Below are 20,442 nucleotides of genomic sequence, written 5' to 3'. Positions count from 1 at the left end.
GTAACCACTGTCCACACGGCAACACTTCGCGTTGCTCGCTCCCAGGCCTCCCCCGGCGCGCGCTCGTGCTGCCCGTACATGCAATCAAAAAGAAACTACCTGATAAAAAAAAGGAGACTACCCTCGTCAACGCAATCAATCCCACCAGCTGCGCCCTCAGGACCAATCATGCGAGGATTAATACATCACACGATCACTTCAACCTCGTGTGCAGCCCTCGCCACTTGCCGGCCCCATTGCGCGTCGCCCTCACCTGCAGCCCACCACTCGTCCTCGACGTTGCGCGTCGCACATGGCGACGGCGCCGATCTGATCCCAGAACCCCGCGACGACAACTTCGCTGAGCCGAGGGTGCCCGCTGCCCCGCTGGGACGCGACGACTCGAACGAGCCCTTCTACCCCGCTGATCCGTTCAAGATCGCCGCACACAGATCAACAGCTTCGTCCAGGTGTTTTCCTAACTATCCCTTTGAATTTTATCGGCGGCGGGCTGCAGCAGCCACAGCGGGCGGCCCCCATGATTTAGTCCTGATAAGAACATCACGGGTGGCAGTTCCACGGAGAGGACGTTTACTCCACTACGTGTACGTACGCGTCCAACAAGCTCCGAGTATCTCAGATCGGATGACGATCGAAGACTCCTTTGGACGCCGGCGATAATCAGCGCTGCCCGCGCCCACAATCAATGTAAGTGCAATGCCCTACCTCCACTCCCTCCAGAACCCCCTCCCTCGTGTGCTCCCGGAGTTGAAGCCGAGAGGCTGCATGCACGCAGAGCCGAGAGCTGTGTCTTTACGTCATAACGTGAACTGAGAAAAACCTAGAAGTACCTGCTGACAACAATAGATAGCAAGGGAGGGTTCCAGTTGAAAAAAAAATCTAGAGAGAAAGAAAAATAGAAAAGGACTGGATTGATTCAGAAATAGTTCAGGGTTCCTAATGCAAAATTCCTATTAGCTTTTCTTGTTTTCGTTAAAATGGATCTATTGTACTGCTGAATTAACTAATGCATTTAGCAAAACCATAGTCTATTAGTCCACGATAAATCCCAAGTTACATCACGTTAATTAATTATGTCAGCTCGACACTATAGAAAAGGACTGGATTTATTAGCTTTTTTGTTGATTTATTTAGCAAAATCATTTGGCATATTGATGGATGTGGTTCATGTACCTTTTGTTTCAAGATTACTTGCTAAAGAGTGCAACAGGACCATTATCGCTTCTACATGTATCAAAGTTGCTACTTACTTCACTAGCAGATGATCATGCTAGAGTTTTAATATTGATTCTAACATATACTAGCTGAAACTTCTCTGTTAGAGCTTCTCTAGAGCTTCTCAAAAATGATCTGTATTTTTCTTCCATACATTTGCATTGCCGTAGCTGGGTTTAGTGTTTTGTTTTTTATGGGGACATTCTAATAAACATCATGTTAGTTGTTGCTAATTTTCTGAGGATGTTTATGAAACTAGAATAGTCTCTCTTTGCATGATCGGTTATCGAGACCATAATGTTCATAATTACATTTTTCATTACAGCACGGTCAACTACTCAACTGGAAGCTAAATGTGCTCCTTTTCTTTTTTTTTCTATCTCTGCAATATGGTAGTGCTTTAGATTTAGTGCATTTTTGGATAGTTCAGAGTGAGCTCATTTGTTTGAACAAGAACATATGTCGTGCTATTTGGGTAATTTGCAGTGAGTTCGTTTGGTTTTAGTCCATGCATTTTGGTTGCGATTTTGAGCTTTTTGCACTGCCTGATGATCGCCAATTCAGTCCTCGTCCTGCCATGCAACCCACACAGCATGCTTTGTGCCAGCAGGATAAAAGAGTAGAACAGAGAGGGTTGGCTCTTAGATGTAACGTGGAATCTATGTGCATTTTCATTAATGTGTGTTTCTTGTGCTGATTCTGATGGTTTTTTTTAAACCTGACATGGTTTCTGTAGTCCAAGGAAGGTATTCTACTTTGACATTGCTTGGTGCTTGGAAACTCCCAACATGATTCATTCATGCGTTAAGGATGTAATTCCATAAAATTAATCTTTTTTCACTGCCAGTGTTCAACTTGCTGTGTTTCATATTTCTTGTAGCAATCCTAGCAGTATCTGGAACAATAATATTGTAAATGTGTGATCGTTTGCTGCTATAGTAAGCTCTACGACAAGAAATGTAGACATAAATAACTGTAAAATTCTGTTTGATGTTGTGATAAATAATGACAAGTAGGTTATCCTTTCATTTACTGAAGGTTAGAAATAAACAACCTTCTGTTACATGAGTGGCAAGCTTCTTATGTTGCTTCGTTAATACATTCTTTCCAATTATGCATGTCATAACCTTGTTTAATTCTTCTTCAAGAAGCTGTATTAGTGTTTGATAATAATTGGCTAAATAGAATCATAGCAATGCCACATTTCATTTCTTTTGCCCACAAAATTTGCTCGTACATAAGTATAGGGCATGAAAAAACTAAGTGGAACAAAACTTTTTTCCTGAACATCTGTTGGTATTTACTTACAAGTTCATAGAGTTGCCTTGATGCTATGCAAATACGGATCGCTCTTGTCATCTTAATAGGTCCCTTAGGACATCGGCCACAAACAGCACCTAATGATCGAAGCACGATAGAAAACTGGTTGTTGAGGCCTCTCCCTAGGGAAAGGCTCCAATGACTGCAATAAGTCGTCTCTGCTGAAATTGATTTTAATCCAAAGTTGTGATCACGGGTAAATTAGTAGTTGTTAATATAACTCATCTGCCCCGGCTGTTGCAACCACCTCTAATAGAAAACAAAAGATTCAACCATGTTTTTCTATGGTTGGGGAAGTGTAGGTTTGAAATCTATGGTGTTGTTTAGATCCTCAATTTTTGTCAACTTTTTCAGGTACTAAAGTTACTTTGTTTCGAAGACAAGGGAGTTTGATTTTGTGCCCATAACCCTCCTAAACCTAAGAAACAGAGGGAGTTTGTACTGAAGATAAAAAAAAGGTTTTCAATATATGATCCATTCGTCTTTTGACCATTTTAATGTAATAACCGCACATATTTATACTTTTACCTGCTTTCTTTCAATCTAATCGGAATCAGAAATTATGTGTTTCAAATGTGTAGAGGTACAATATTAAACCTATGAGTATTAGACAATTCTCAGACTGATCACATGTACATATGAGTGCACAGGTACATGCATAAAATATTATTTCTAATTTAGCAAAATAGGGTATATCATCATTTTATTTATCGTTTGAGAAAATATGTCATCATTTTATTTAACTTGCTAGCATGAAATAATTTATAGCCGCTTTGGTTTCACAGTTTATCGTTTACAACTATAAGAACGACCACATTTTTAGAAGATCGTTATTTCTATAACTAAAAGGTTGTTTTCTTTTTTTAAAACTATCTTCATGTATTTTTAGACCTCTTTCCTATATGGAGCCTGATGAAAATCACAGTTGTCGTATGCCATTGAGAGACTTGTCAAACCAGATAAATGAAGGTAAATACTGATGCCGATGTGTATATGTATATGAAATTTTTAACATCTGATAATTAATGATATTAAGTTTGTCTTTAAAAAAAAGTAGGCGGTGAAAGTGGATCTAATCCACTTACACAAGTCTCCGATCCTCGAGAACTTAAAAGGCAGAGGGACAGAGCAAAGGCTTGCGGAGCATCGTGCGGCAATTACTGAAGAACAACATAGCGAAATTAATAGAAAGCGACGTGAAGCATATCACAAGAAAAAAGCCCATTCTAAAAACAATAAACTATCTATAGCTGACATTCTTAGCTTTATTATGTCGCACTACTTGTAATACCTGTGTGTTTAATATTAATAATCTAAAATAGCATGCAACTTGTTTGTAGATGGTGACGTTGCAACCGACATTGAAAACATAGTTGACACCTAGAGGAATTCCTTAACACTTTGACACCCAATGGTCTACCTCCACATGTGTTGAAGCAGAAGATTGGTTGTCCGGTCATATTGCTTAGGAATATTGACCCTGTGAATGGACTTTGTAATGGTACAAGGCTTATCATACGGGGGTTCCAAAAGAATACCATAGACGTGGAAATTGTGTTGGGACAGCACGCTAGAAAATGGGTTTTCTGCCTCGCATACCCTTATGCATGTCGGACGACGAGATGTTCTCTTTCTAATTTAAGCGAAAGCAGTTCCCTATTCAACTTAGCTTCGCGATGATCGTTAAAAAGGCATAGGGGCAGACTATCCCTAACGTTGAGGTATACTTGCTGAAACTAGTGTTCTCGCATGGCCAATTATATGTGGCGCTATCAAGAGCTACGACAAGATCAAACATCAGAATCCTAGCCATGCCGGCTGCTGAGAAGGACGTGAACAAGGGGAAAGGGAAAGGGAAGGGGAAGAAGAAACCGACAAAGGATATATTCACAAAGAATATCATATATAAAGAGGTTCTAACTCCATGAAAGAGGTAATGCATCACACGTCGATATGATATCAATAATACTTTAACTTTAAAAATTAACAAACAACTTATATGCAGGATACTTCTAACTACAGCTTGAGCCATCTGCATGCTTCAGCTGCAAGAAGTCAGATGCCGCATCTTGGACATTAAAATCTTCTGGATCATCTTTGATTGCTGACCAGCTATAGCTTGGTGTTCATGCAAAGCACGTTCTCCTAGTCAAGCTATTGATTGATTAGATTCTTAATTGTATAGTCTATTGTAAAACATGTATTGTGAAACACAAACTTGTTATGATTAAGGTGAATGCTCATGCGTTGCGATAGGAAAAAAATACCAGATAACATGTATTATAAAAGATAAACTTGTAAAAAAATTATTACTCATCTTTCTAAAATCTCTATCTCTACAACTAAAACAAATCGTCCACCCAGCACTAGCCCCACGCATGATGTCCACCCGGCTTTGTGCAATCGCCCCCCACAATGTGTTCCTATTGCAGCACACGGGCATTTACCTATCTGTGTATTAAATATTAATTAGCTTGTGTGTGCAGCAATGCTTCCTTGTGCTAAATTTTTAGTTAAGTGTGACCTGATCCCTATGTGTTATATCCATGGTACTATGCATTACTATGTGTTATATCCTTAGTTAACTTGTTGTTTTTTCCTCTCCTTTGCTCTCATATCCTTTGCAACAGTTGCCGTTGTTTCTGTGATTATATATGGCAGTAGCTGATGCGTTTTTGGCCTACTCTCCTCCCCTCTCCTCTTCTCACTTCTCTCTACTTCTCTCCTCTACTCTACTAATACTACTTCTACTACTCCTCTCCTCTCCTCTACTACTAATACTTCTACTACTCCTCTCCTCTCCTCTCCTCTTCTACTAATACTTCTGCTACTCCTCTCCTATCCTACTACTTCTACAACTCCTCTCCTCTACTTTTACTACTACTCTCCTATGGGGTACCTATCGTGTTAATTCACCTGAACCGAGTGTCGACCACTTGACCCCTCAATTTAAGCAAAATCAACATCGTAAGGTCCCTAGGAGCGCACATAGCAACTCCTCTTTAGGATCTTCGCACTGAGTTGCACACACATACTCAATACAATGCATACTAGACAACTCAGTCACATACACGCTCTAGTCTCACGCTTGTTCCTAAAACATTGTTGATAACAAAATAGGATTTAAGAGAATAGAGTTACTACTAAGTCTAATGCTTCGATCAACTCTATCCCTACATTGGGTTGCCACACTTGTCACTCATCTACTCATCGAGTTACATGCAGCTCATCTTGGAGAATGCATGTTCCAAGGTCTGCTAACCTTTGCATTCACTGGAGCTAGTCTCAAGGAGATGCCCTAATTACCTACAAAACAACTTAACGGTCGCGCCGTGAGTACATTTCGTACTCGCGGGACTTAATTCCAACATATAATGTTTAGTGGATGCATAGGGTAATTATTAGGCATTTGTATGGTTGCGGAAAGCAATGATATTCGTTAAGAGTATGACATGCTATGCTCAACACTAGAATTACAATATTTATCATTATAACAAAGTGCTCATAGTCCATCATTCATTCTACCATGGGTATAGAAAGAAAGAACAACCAAATAGTTTCATCCCAAAGGACTCTAGGCTTTCAAGACTCTATAGAGGTGTACAACTGTACCCACACAGAAAATGAGACTAACCACCAAACACTGGGTCTGGTAGTATGGGTTGCCTCACGTTCTCCAACCTTTCTCTAATCTGGCCCGAGTGTCACATGAAAGGTTCAACTAGGTTCCTGGTCAATGTCCCGGACATTCCAGACCAACACATGCCTGATGGTGTTGCCGTTCAGACATCCAGAAGCTGACGATGACATCCTATACGCGCTTCTCATCGAGACGATTCCTAAAAAGAGCGAGAGAGACCCAATTAGAGAGATTCACTGGTGATTCAAAATGAGGATAAGGAATATGGATAGATCACCGTTGGTTCCTAGGAAGTGACATCTAATGGTGGGTCTACTATTGTGTTGCTGGCTAGGGATACTAACTAGTATTATTCACTTGTCTATGTAAGCTTGTTAATTAAACTGACACTATGTGACTGTTGGATACTCCGTTCCGACTGACGGACACTCCGCTGTGCCAGGTGCCGAGGTAAATCATTTCTGGTTGGCCCTGTTTAGGATCTAGCAGATGCTCCACGGTATTCATGGACACTTCGATAGGTTTTGGGCACTCTCGGGCTACTGGGTTACTCATATATAAATTATCGGATGCTCCAAAGTGAGTGACAGATGATCTGGTAGGAACTAAGTACTCTAGGGTTCTTCTGGATGTGAGTCTTTATAATTCAGTGGATACTCCGATTGATAGTTGAACACTCCATTGTTCACACTCACAATGGTCTAGGTGCCTCTGCTGAGAGGTTTACTAAATTGGGGAGGTTTATCAGACACTCCGCCGCATCGACGGACACTCCACCAACCGGGCGACAGAACCTATGCTCTATGTTTTGGGGTTGGTTAGTTGCTACTTTGGAGTGGTGAACATCCATGCATGTTCGCTAGACTTCAAGGATGACCTTGGGGATATGCTAGGGTAAGGTTAGCTGAGTCTTTGGCTTTGGCTATCTAGTGCATCTAGTGATTTAGCTAAGTCTCTTCCCATGAACTACTTGTGATAAATACATGAGATTGAGCAAGAGGGCTCAACTCCAAGATTGGTGATCATGAGATGCTAGACTTCATGATGAGAGATTGAACACACCTTGCCTTTGTGATGAATGAGAGGTCACCACACTCCATGTTCCATACATGCATGAGAGGTTCAGATTAGGGTTTGAGAGAAATCTTCAACTAAAGAGAAGAGGGCTCAAGAGCTAACCTTGATCAGGAGATATGGATGGTTTGACCCTGATGAGATGATGATCTTGGATTGCATCCTTCACTTCATCTTCCACCTTCATCTCTATTTCTAATCTTCATCTTCTCTCTAGTTCTTCCTCACTCTTGTTCCTTTAGAGAGAGAGAGGGAGAGGGTGAGAAATGGGAGAGTGAAATGGGTTGGTGCTACTTCAGCTAAGGTTTGGTGTATCCATTTCATGCATATGATAGGTGGGGGCAAGGGTTGAGTAGAGGACAGCTCATTCCCCACTCACTACATGCAGTTCAGTTACTGTCGGATGATTCAGAATCACATCGGATTGTCTAGTGGTCTCTAAACTCATGGAATCGATCCACACTTGAGATTTAGCAGTGGGACTAACTCACTTGTTCCAAGGGTTAATAACCTGACCAGTGACATCCTAGGTTGAGATGACGTGCTCCTTAGTGGTTGTGTTGACTATTGTCGCCTTTATGCGCTTTCGACTTGCGGGTTGTCTGGTGAAGTAGAAAAGCAGTATACCCACGAGTTCCATGGTATCCAAATGCCCATAGGGATTTGTGCTAAAACTTCTCCAACCATCCAAAATTGAGAGCCTGGGTGGTTGTAGCGAATTTGGGTTGTTACATCTCCTCTCCTCTCCTATATGTTTGGCAAGCAGCAGGTGCTATATTTTTTGGGCAGACAGCGGCTGCTCTATTTTATTTGGCAAGCACTAGTTTCTTTCCTCTATTCTATGTTTGGTAGCATCTTCTCTATTTTATTTCGCAAGCACCAGTTGCTTTTTTTTGCCAACTCTCCTCTCCTCTATTTTTGCCTATGATGAAATTGTCCAACTCCATACATTATCTAGAATATGAGCTGATGATCAAGAACTTGTGAGGAACTTGACATCATTACCAGCCGCCCCTACATTACCTTCTCGTGCTTCTCTATGTAATGTCTTTATGCTCCAAGTTCATGATCAAATGATGAATGACATGTTTCTGAGGCCTCTACTTTTACTCTTTTTGTGATCTATTGCTATCAAGTATTTTCTAAAATTTGAAATTAAAATTTGAATTTGAATTTGGCTCATCTCGAATGGAGTGCCATTGCATACTAGTTCCTCTAAGAGTTTTTGGCCTTGTAGTGTCATTGGGTTTTCTTTTCTTTCCTCCTCTACTATTAATGACTGCCATGTTAGTTTATGATCTCACCTAATTCTTGAATCTTGACGTGCCAAATTCACCATTCTACTACTCTTCTACTACTTGTACTACTCCTCTCCTCTCCTCTTCTCTCCTCTCCTTCAACTATTGATGCTGCTGTCCAACTATCCTTTCCTATCGTACTACTACTACTCATGTTCCCTACTACTCTTCCCTGTACTTCTACTACTGCTAGCTAGTACTACTTCTACTACTGCTAACTAGTACTACTGCTACTATTACTATTGTTGTCCTACTACTAATACTATTGTTGCCACTACTACTCCTCATTGATGGCTATTTTCTTCAATTCCACTCATAGGAAATGGGCTCTTGCTATGTTGTTTTCAATAGGAAGAAACCTGGGATTTACATGTCTTGGCATGAGGCTAGTGAACATGTGCTTGGGTTCAAAAATTCTATACACAAGTACAACAACTATGACCTATCACTTAGAGATTTCAATGCCTATGTTGGAGCAGCAACTACCTCCTCTAAACTGGTCCTAGCTGATTGTGGTGAAACCATCCCCCCTCAGGGTGGTAAGAGTGGTTCTTAGAAGAATATGGTGATTATTAGTCTATTGGTGATGGTGTTTGGACTTTGGATGAGGCTTTCCATGAGTTGCCAATGCAACTGCAATACTTAGGCTTGTGGTGACACAATTAGATGGTCGATGTAGTTGGATAACACAATTGTATGATGATTTAATTATGGTGTCTGAGGCCTATTAGTTTGGATAACACTAATTGTATGTTGGCAGCTATATTTTGGTTGTAATGCAACATTATCTATTAATAATATTGTTGCTGCTTTATAGACCCTCCTCTCTTAATCCTACTACTTCTACTATTCTCCTCTCCTATCCTCTACTCCTACTTCTCCTACTCCTCTCTTCTCCTATCCTCCTCTACTATAACTATTTTTCTTGACATAAATTTAGGAGAAGATATGGCTGAACTCCCTTCGCCGGATCTACTAAATAATTATGCGCATGATTTGGGCTTCCGACTAGCATTGGGGAGGGCAAACCACCCATATCTAAGCATAGTAAGTAATATGTTTTAAAGTCACCTCAATAGATATTTTGTTCTAATATATATAATTCTTAAATGTAGACAATTCATCCTATATTATGGTTCAAAGAGACACTCCCAAATTTCAGGGTTGACTTCCTCAATGTTGGTACATTCCCTATAGATGGTGGACTCAAGCAATGTCGAATTGGCTTTTCTATTCTCGCTAGGCAGGTAACCGCCGAGGTATGGTTTTATACATCAATAGGACGAGCAGCGGCCAACCTCATAACATTAGTGCACAAAAATATGTTGTGCAAACATGTTTAAGAGCGCTTCAAAATATTGGATATAATATTCCTACATACTCCTCCACAAGGATTGCTGCTTTGAATGTGGGCCTCCACCATGATATTGGACTGTTTTGTGCACAACTTGATGAGGATAACATGAATGATGTGGTCAGTCTCATAACTTATATACAAATTAATTGTTATGTCTTTATATATGCATGGTTCTGATAACCATATTTTTCCAACACCTGTAGATTTAGGAGAATGATATAACATACGCAAGTTATAGCTTTGAAGCCATTTTAAACAAGGCCATGTATCACTTGGGTCGTTATAAATAGGAATATGGTGGCCCTGTTCTCACTTCGGAGAGAATCTAGGAAAAAATCTTGTGACTAGGAGGGAAGGTTCTCGACCAATGTTGATCGTCGTTGGTAGACCTTGTGAATGATCTTGTGAAGCAAGGGAGAGTGCACTAGTAAATACATTGTGCTACTTCACTGATATTTTGACATATGAAATGAATGATCTGTACTTCTCCGAGTATGTGGTACAACGTTGAAAAGTTATAGGAAATTAAATTATTGTTGCTTGTAATAATAAACTGATCTAAATTATTATGATTTGTAAAGAACAAATTTAAATTATTATATATTTGTAATGAATGGATTTGTAATGAAGTAATCTAAATTATTATGGGTTTGTAATATATATATATATATATATATATATATATATATATATATATATATATATATATATATATATATATATATATATATATATATATATATATATATATATATATATCTTCTTGTCCATTAGTTATTGATATAATGTCCTTGTGAATTATATATTATATATATGTATATATGTTCTGGTTAGATTTGAATTTTCAAATTTTAATTTCTTTGGTGCAAAAATATACTGTAGGGGGTGGTTCTAGAGTGAACCGCCCCTACAAATGGGAATTATAGAAGCGGCTAGTGTTACAACCGCCCCTATAAATATAGTTGTAGGGGCGGCTGGTGACACAAGCTGTCTCTACAAATCGATTAGTAGGGACGGCTTGGGAACTGCTCCTACAAACCCATGATTTATAGAGACGGTGTGGTAGGGATAGCTAGCAAAACCGCCTCTATAAAACATAGCCAGCCACTCCTACAAATAATGACTGTAGTAGTGACTCCTGTGCATTACTACATCTGTATGTGTGTGCGCACGCTATTTAAGTTGTGCTATGAGTAAATTTCTTTTAATTTAATTAATTTTATTTATAGAAAATACATAAACATATGCAATGTCAAATTAATTATATTAAATGTACCATGAAACTTGCATTGGCTAGTGCATTATCTGTTTTTATAAATCTATCTGTCGGGTATCGATATTAGGGATACCCAAAGCAGGAAAGTTAGCGACCACACTTACTTCCACGGATGGCTTGACATGTATTAAAAGGTCTCGCCTGACCCCAAGGCCGCATGCTCCGTCTTGCTCAACCTCAAGGCCACGGGCTCTGTCTCGCCTGATCCCTTGGGTGCGGGCTTCGTCTCGCCTGACCTCGAGGACGCAGGCTCCGTCTCGCCCGACCTCAAGGCCGCGGGCTCCGTCTCGCTCGACCCCTTGGGTGCGGGCTCCGTCTCACCCCACCTTAAGGACGCGGACTCCATCAAGCCTGACCCCCTGGATGCGGGCTCCATCTCGCCCAACCTCGAGGACGCAGGCTCTATCTCGCCTAACCTCGAGGCCGCAGGCTCTGTCTCACCCGACCTCGAGGACATGGGCTTCATCTCACCTGACCCCTTGGGTGTGGGCTCCATCTTGCCTGACCTTAAGGACGAAGGCTCTATCTCACCCGATCTTGAGGCCACAGGCTCCGTCTCGCCTGACCCCTTGGGTACGGGCTCCGTCTCGCCTGATCTCGAGGACACGGGCTCTGTCTCGCCCGACCTCGAGGCCGTGGGCTCCATCTCGCCCGACCCCTTGGGTGCAGGCTCCATCTCAACCAAGGTCATGGGCTCCATCTCGCTCGACCTCGACGACATGGGTTCTATCTCGTCCAACAGGGACCCATACCGCTACCAACCACTCTAGGTCCAAGCATATGGGCCTAGGTCAAAACTCTGATGCCAGGGAAGAGACTGGCACACCTCGATGTAACCTATGGCTATGATGGGCTATACCTAGGGATTCACATCAAGAATAGTGTCGAACGTGCCGGTGCTGTTATGCCTAATCCTCGTCCGGACGATGACGGCGTGTTAGTTCACCACGACATCCGCTGGGACAGAGTGGAACACCATGACCGGCAGATGACGATTGCACATGGTGCTAGTGACTAACAGGGCCATGACATGGAGCCATCCCTATTAACATCTACAGGATCGATGGGACCCGCATGAAGGAGAAGAAGGACACGGCAACCCTAGAAGCCTTCTTCTCTCTCTCTCTCATTCTTCTTCCTCCTCTGTAACCCATGCTTTCCCTTAGCCTATAAAAGGGGAAGTAGGGTGCCCCACACTGGGGGATCAAAACCTAAGAGCACGACATGAGCACATGGCTGAGCGGTGAGCGAGCTCTCAGCACCCATTCAACCCTTCCACCAGAGACTTGGGATCCTCTCCCTCTCTCGCCTGTTTGTAACCCCTACTACAAACCAAGTGTCGGTAACACGAGCAACAGCGAACTGGACGTAGGGACGTTCTGCCCAACTAGTATAAACCCTTGTGTCCTCCAAGCACACCATCCAAGCAAGACACACAAATACAAATTTACTCATCAATGGTCCAAAAACACCGATAGTTGGTGCGCCAGGCAATGGCTTTTTACGCATCTCGATGTCCATATCAGGCTTTGGATGGGTAGTCACAGCGTCAGCTAGGTCCTAGGCGTGCACGTGCGATTTCAGGAACCTAAACTTCATCATTAAGATAGAGGGAGAGTTGGCGCAAGTTCCTGCCACTGTCCAAATTCTCCACTCCACTGGCCTCGATGCGATCACCGAGGCACTTGAGGAGCTATAGCTACACACATAGAGGCCCTGCGCCCCTAGGAGTGACTAGCTCCTCGGCTTCGATTATGGGAGGCTAGAGCGCTAGCTCGGCGCCTTCCTGGGATCCCAACTGTCTTGGGAGGACCTGTGCCGCCTCACCTTCTTGTTTGCCAACCTCATGACGTAGCTTGCCAGAGGAGAGCCGCTCTCTCTAGAATACCTCATCTGGAGTGCCTCGACAGTGCTCCCGTTTAGTCTACGCAATGCCACAGAGACCATTGGCCACCTTGTGGCGCAGCACACGCCCCCATCCCCTATGAACAGTGAGTTCGTGGGGATGACCGAATACATCGTGGAATCTTTCCATGACCTTCTCGTTAGAGAAGCGAAATCACCCTCTGACTCTGACTCCAGTAGGGGGAGTCATCACCCCTCGCGAGAATGTTTTATGGTAGGTACCCCCGAGCGATACATCAAAAGCATCCATGAGGGAGGGGCTACCCCAATAGATGACCTCGATGATGAGGTCAAGGGAGATGAAGGGCCCCACCTCATCTGTAGGTAGAGCAACTGAGGGCGCATCACCAAGAGCTCGAAGAAGCATGACTCTAGCTCAAGCAGGAACAGGCAAAGCTCGAACAAGAGATTGAGCACCATGGAGATGGTGGGTGTGCGCACACCGTGGCCTGCAACATGAACCAGAGGATCATCGAGGATGATGAAGCCCTCCCATAATTCACCAAGGCAAGCCAACACATCGCTGTCATGGTGACCTTGCTCTAGGGGCTTCTGGGGCCCACGACGCCCAAGGATAATTGGGCCAATCATGAGATTTGTCGCAGAACCAACCAATTTATAAGAATACAAGTACAATGGCAATCCGCAGGCGATCGCACTGTCATACTTGAACCCATATAAACCCGGTAGTCCATCGAGTACCACGACGGGTCTCGATAAACGATTTACAACAACCAAGATCGTACAGGATTCAACATACATGCCACATATTACATAAAGTTCACAGATACTTTTCATCATTAGAGTACGAATAAAAGTTATTACAAACCGAGTTTGATAAATAAAGCGGAAGCAAATAAGTTCGAAGATAAAGTTTCCAACATAGTTTGATACAGTGCCAAGCCAGATCATGGTCCACAAAAGCAAAGATAGGAATTACTAAAGAAGCCTGCCCAAGGCTTACTCCTCATCCACGGTGGGATAGAAGCAACTCTTGCAATACCCATGATACACAGTGCCATCTGCAACAATGGGAAAATAAACCCTGAGTATGAGAAGGTACTCAGCTAGACTTACCCGTCATGAACCAGAAATAAAATGACTCCAAGGATTATGCAAGGCTGTATAAGTGGACATAACTTGACAACATTTTGCGTAAAAGCAATTGAGTCATGGTACAGTTACAATTTCTTTATCAAGTTAACTATAACTATCCATTTCTAGATTAGCAACTATCCTGTGCCAAACATGTGGTATATCATTTAGAAGCATACAATAGTAACCATAGCAGGTATTGTAATTCCATTTTCATCCGAACCATCATGTTTCATACACAGTTACTACGATGTTGGAGCTAGTCAAGTTTCTCACTATCCGGGAGAGACGGCGATTCGAATCGATTTCAACCAGCTGGGAATTTATTCCTAACACAAACCCAGGTCTACCAGCCACGATAGCCTTAGGTCACCTTTGGTACAACTCTGGTACACATTTCGCGGGTCCGTACTACGCCGCACAATCTAGAACACTAGATGCCAGGATGCTCAGGCCAAGCCTGCCCTTGGGCTCAGTCTGATCGTTCCCCGAAAGGAGCGCACAACAGAACGATTCTTGGCCTGAGTTGAATTACTCGGCTTCGTGGTCGGAACGAGTTATCCGACCAGCTAAGTGAGAGGCATGCGCTCAATCTTGTTAGAAGTTCCAACAACGGTACGGTCCTTGATCGACACAGACGGGGATAGATCCACACCCAAGACCTCCATGTCTTGTTGCTTCTCTATCGACCTCCCGTCCGGTCTTGATTTACTTTTACCTCATGGTTCTGTTCCACGATGGCAGATATAGCCAACCGTGCTCCGGTATCCACCTATATCTCGCAGGTGACAGGACATCACCTGACTTCTACCGGTCTAAGCATGGCTAAGCATTTATTCGATCCTGGACCTATACCGGTTAAAGGTGCAATATCTGGATAAGGAATGTACATGCATCAAGTGGTTTCATTCAACTCTTATAACCTAATGCATCAATCATAAATACGCAAGTAAACATTTGTAAATTACTAGGAGACTTATAATGCTCCAGGGCTTGCCTCACAGAAAGGAAGTAGGGCGGTGGTTAGGACACTCCGGAAGCTCTTCAGGGTTCTGCTCCACGCCTTCGGGAGCTGCGGCTTGCGGATCCTCCTGCTGGTTCCCTTCCTCTGCTTCTTCGAATTCCAGCAACGTGATCTCTTCCTCCGATCCTAGATGCATGAGTATGGCATAAGTATTACGAATGCATATATGTTAACAAGTGCATCATGTTTATTGAGTAGGTGCATATCTCTTCTCGATTATTACTTAACTACTCCTACCATGCATCGACCATGCCACAAACAGTAGCTACTTGTTTCACTCATAACTGGAGTTCTACTAATCCAAAAACAGTGATCCTAGACTTTCTGGAAAGTTTATCAAATTCTCTACAACTTTGTTATTAACCATTTTTACAGTACACATCAGTTTCAACATGCAACTCATCAAACTCTAGAATCAGCCCGGAAACTATTTAATATGCAACATAAAGTAATAATAATGCTACTTCATGTAATCATTCAAAATTTGACAACATAGAATCTACCAACAGTTTAAGCATACTAAATACATTTAATATAATATAATGATGAAGCCCAAACTATTTATTTAATTGCCTTTATTATTTTATTTAGATATCTAGGTTAAATAATAAACATATATTAGATATACTTCATAAATTCTCAAAAATTTACAGTGCCTTACTAATGCTATCAAAGGACTACTATAAAAATTTCATGTCATTTTACTAAGTAGAACATTCTATACAAAAATGACAAGGAAGCAAGGCTTGAAATAGCATAAATGGAAAATCCTATTGAAAAGTGTCAAGCAATAGATTTCCTATTTTTCTTAACATCCATATGGTACTAGGATTACCTCCAACAAATTTCATGAATTTTGGACTCATAAATAATTTATAAAAATTCATGCAAGGATTGACTATTCATAAAAGAAAAATCTATAACTATAGATATACACTTGCACTGGTCCTCAAATTTTTACCAGAGCTCATATATGCTAAGACTAGCTTACCACAAAAATTTCATAATTTTTGGAGCACAGGAACTCTAGATATAAAATAAACAAATTTGAATGCATTCAAAAGCACATTTCAAATCCCCATTTAAATCTCCAAAACTTTCTACTGTACAAGTCAAGAACATATTTTTCCTAAATACTACACTTCCGAAGGTACACTCACAAATTTATTTCACAATTTTTGGAGCCAGCAAACTAAAGATACAAAAATTACAAAAACACATGAAATCTGCATTCAAACTGACTGGCTTTACAACATGGAGTCGCTGACACGCGGGACCCACAGGTCAGTTGACCCCACACGCCAATGAGACACGAATAGAGCAGCGGCGCTGTGAGACGGTGGCATGGCCAAAGCTTGCTGACGGCGAGTTCGCCGGCGGTGAGGTCTTCACGGCACGACCTACTCAACCAGGCGCAACTTTTGCACTACTTGGCCGGCCCTATCGTCGACGCTAGCGATGACGACGGCGGCCATGGCGGCTTGGTGAGGCGGGACGACGGCGGTACGCCGGTGACTACCTCGGCGGCACGACCTAAAGCTCGAACGAGCATCACTGGACTACAAGGAATCTATTGCGCGCGCTCTCGTGGCTTGCAGTGGTCTGGTTAGGTGGGACCACGGCGACGGAGGTGGCGGCGGAGCTCCGGTGAGGCTGTGCGCGGGGCTGGAGCTTACCGAGCTTGAACAGCGGGCACTGGGAGACGCAGGGAGTCGCTGGGATGGCGGTGGTGCTGTTGCGGTGATGGAGAAGTGACTAGGCTAGCCGGTGACTGGCAATGGCGATGGCGGCGAGCGGCGTCGAGGCTGCAGCTGCTGCGGGCGCTGTGAACGGCGAAGGAGAGCCGGGAAAATACGAAATGGAGGCACGGCTGAGTGCGGGCGGTAGCTGGGGTGATAACGCCAGGCTCAGGCGCGTCGTGGCCTACGTGGTTAGGGCAACGGCGACGCGCGGCCATCGCGACGTCCACGCGGTGGCTCTATCCTAGCGACGGTCGGCCACTGTGCCGAGCGATTCAGTTCGTTCAGTGAACGCGGGTTCGAGCCTGACAGCGAGTTTACACGGCGAATTATCTGCTAAACCAAAGCTCCAACGTGCAAACGATCTACACGACTTGTGTAGTCCTATGTACCAGCTACAACTTTGGTTCAAGTACCTCATTCTAATTCGCAACAGAAACGGAGTAATATCACCCCAAACATCGGCTGTTAGTCGATCAGTCAATCAACCACTTAGAAATTTTTGTTAAGTCATGAAATGCTGATTTTCCTGATTTTTGTGGGACCTATTCAAGCATGTTAGAAGCTAAATCAGTCAATGACCCAAAAATAAAAGTTGTTCCTTATACCAAATACTACAACTTTGCTTTAGTGAACTCCTCCATGCAAGGTCTCTAACATCTAGTTCAACTTTAGTCAAACATGTCACTTTTAAATGAGGATACGCATCAAAGCATGGCTTAATGACCAAACTAGCCCTAGCCCTATATACCAAAGTTGTTCATGATGGTATCCTAAGCATGTTTAAGCAATTTGCAAGGTCATTCTATCATTTCATGTAGTAGTCACTCATAGAGCTAGTTAGGGCAATCACATGAAACATGCCTTAAAGGCTTGATTAAGGAAAGTGACTTTCATGAAAAATGTTCTAATTGCTAACCCAAGTGTGGTTACATGTTTTTGTGACTCACATCTACCAAGTACATGTTTTCATTCATGATCATTTGCAGATACTCATGGAGACATGAAATAACGAGAAAGGTTGCATATGATAATGAAACATGCGATAACAAGCAAATGTTGCAGATGTTTCAATTGAATGTTTCAAATGTCAAATGCTTGTTTATGAATGCGTTATGATCATGCTCATGCTATGCGAGTCAAGTTATGCAAGGCTAACACCCGAGGTGTTACAAGATTCGCACGCTACTCGAGCGTGCAGCGGCGCAGTAGGCTGAGAGCTCGATGTCCCGATTACGTGAGCTCAGCGCCAGCCAGTGTGCGCCCTCAGAGCGACCCAACAGGGACATGTTAGTCCACCAGGCGTAGTGAGGTGATAGGGCGCACGCTGCGGTCCCAGTGCATGAGCGTCTCGGCCTCCACCATGACGTGCGCAACACCCTTGATGCCTGCAGGCGTGCCCATGGCAATGAAAGGGAGGAGGCTAGCCATGGCTACCACCCTCGTCGTGGCAGATGCTACGATAGCAGCGAGGACCAAAGCCCGAGCCCCGACTTGCCAGGACCTTAGGCCTTTGGCCGACACATCCTCAATGTTGTCTTCCCACCATGGTACCGGCCATCGACCAACATCCTGAAATACTCTGGAGAAACAAACCTTGGACTATGGCTCAAGGATTATCGGCTTGCTTACCAAGCCGGTGGAGCATATAGTGATGATTTCATTATCCACAACCTTTCATTGTTCCTAGTTGATTTGGCGCGAATGTGGTTGGAATACCTTCTGCCCAACCGAATCCAAAGTTGGGCGGACCTCAAAGAGATCTTTGTGGGAAACTTCTAGGTCACATACGCGCATCCTAGGAACCCATGAGATCTCAAAAACTGCTGACAAAAGTCCATAGAAACTCTTTGTGGGTACATCAGGCGCTTCTCTCGGTAGTGCAATGAGCTACCTGACGTCGCCGACGTCGACATCATAGGAGCTTTCCTATCCAGTACCACCGGTGAGTCCCTGGTTGAGAAGCTAGGACATAAGGGCTCATGAACCACCAAGGAGCTCCTTGGCATCACCACCAGCCATGCCTCAGGCGAGGAGGCGGTTGGGGCGATTTTTGACCGACCCAAGGGCAAGGCAAAGCGATACAAGGACGTTGGCAAAGGCGCCTCCAACCGCCCCAACAAGAAGAAGAACAAGCAGCAGCGCGAGAGCTCACTTGTGGCCACTGCCAACTGCAAGGGGGGTCAAAAGCCCGTCGTGGGTACCTTGGACCACTTTGAGAAGCTGCTCAAAGGGCCATCCCCGAACCATGCTTTCCCCGTCAAGCACCTATACAAGGTGATGAGGACATCATTGGCTCAAATATGACCATGCCAACCACTTCTATACCAAAGGTGCAACCATTCTATATGAGGCTTATCATTGATGCATTTGATGAATTGATGCTGCACCATGATGTGTGTTCATTCTCATTTTCAGAATTACTTACATGGATCAAGGGAAGGTTTGATTGCATATGGAAAGCATGGAAGGTTAATGAAGTTGATTGGGGACCAAATCCAAGTATTCCTAATGTCCTCCGCTAGGCCACCACATCACTTTGGTTCCAAGGACAGAAAGAGTCCAAGTCCAACACGTTTTGGAAGTTGAATTCGGACTGCAAAATAGTCCCAAATTGCGACGGTCGCCACGACTTCATACGGACTCCGATTGGGACGTTCTAGCACTTTTTGGAAAGCTTATCAAGTATATTTTCCAATAGATCTAGACTCATGGCTATATCTTATCTTATGCTTCTGTAGTCATCGTTTCAACACCGGGACCTTTTCTGCCTTTGGTGCTGCATCACCCTATTTTGGGCCGATGGTCCATGTATCAAGTTGGGTCCATTAGGGACGCATCCTAGGGTTGGAGAATGACCCCAACACCCCCCTAGTCATTCCCCTATGTATTAATAAGGATTAGAGCCACCACAAATAGATTGGGTTTTGTTTATTGAAAGTTTAGCCATTGCTACTTCCTTGTAGACGCGTGTGTTGACTAGACGATCTATTCTACTTGATTCAGAACCCCAACTTTGTGAGTTTAGATTGGTTTTTCATCTCCATATTTGCAATTGAGTTGCTTGTTCTACTTGTTCTTGCTTGTTCCTTGATTACTTGCAGGAATTACCCTAGTGGTTTGGTTGATCGTGCTCCACAAGATCGCAACGGCCGTTGGAGGTGGTGTATCGGTTGCTAAGGCGCAGCATCCTTGGATGGTTGTAGTCGGGCCGTGAACGTCATCTCCATCCCCAAATCGAGTTATCCACCTTCTCTCATCGAAAGATCAGGATCAACCCTAGCGGGTTCATATCACAAGGACTATGTCCTCATGAAGTGGTTCTTGTTCAGAGGCTCCAACAAGGGGGGCATAGGATGGAGCCCAAGCCAGCATAGACGACACCAAGGGGAAGGATGGTGGATTTTCAACGCTGGATGGCTGCCTCATGATCTTCGGAGGGGCGGTGGCCTATGACTCCAAGCACCACCAGAAGGTTGTGCGTCACAAGGTCTATATG

The 20,442-nt window shown here is 43.5% G+C and overlaps 1 long non-coding RNA gene across 1 annotated transcript; it reads left to right on the top strand.

Annotated features, from left to right (window-relative positions):
* Positions 1 to 217: 217 nt before the first annotated feature.
* On the top strand, positions 218 to 3,100 carry LOC136452117 (uncharacterized). Its single transcript, XR_010758750.1, has 3 exons — positions 218 to 449; positions 554 to 687; positions 2,890 to 3,100. It is a non-coding gene; the product is annotated as an uncharacterized lncRNA (long non-coding RNA).
* The last annotated feature ends 17,342 nt before the right edge of the window (positions 3,101 to 20,442 follow it).

Source organism: Miscanthus floridulus, chromosome 5, assembly GCF_019320115.1.
Source record: "Miscanthus floridulus cultivar M001 chromosome 5, ASM1932011v1, whole genome shotgun sequence".
Classification (NCBI taxonomy): domain Eukaryota; kingdom Viridiplantae; phylum Streptophyta; class Magnoliopsida; order Poales; family Poaceae; genus Miscanthus; species Miscanthus floridulus.
Note: the sequence above shows the minus strand (reverse complement) of the source record. Positions and strands in the feature narration are given on the sequence as shown.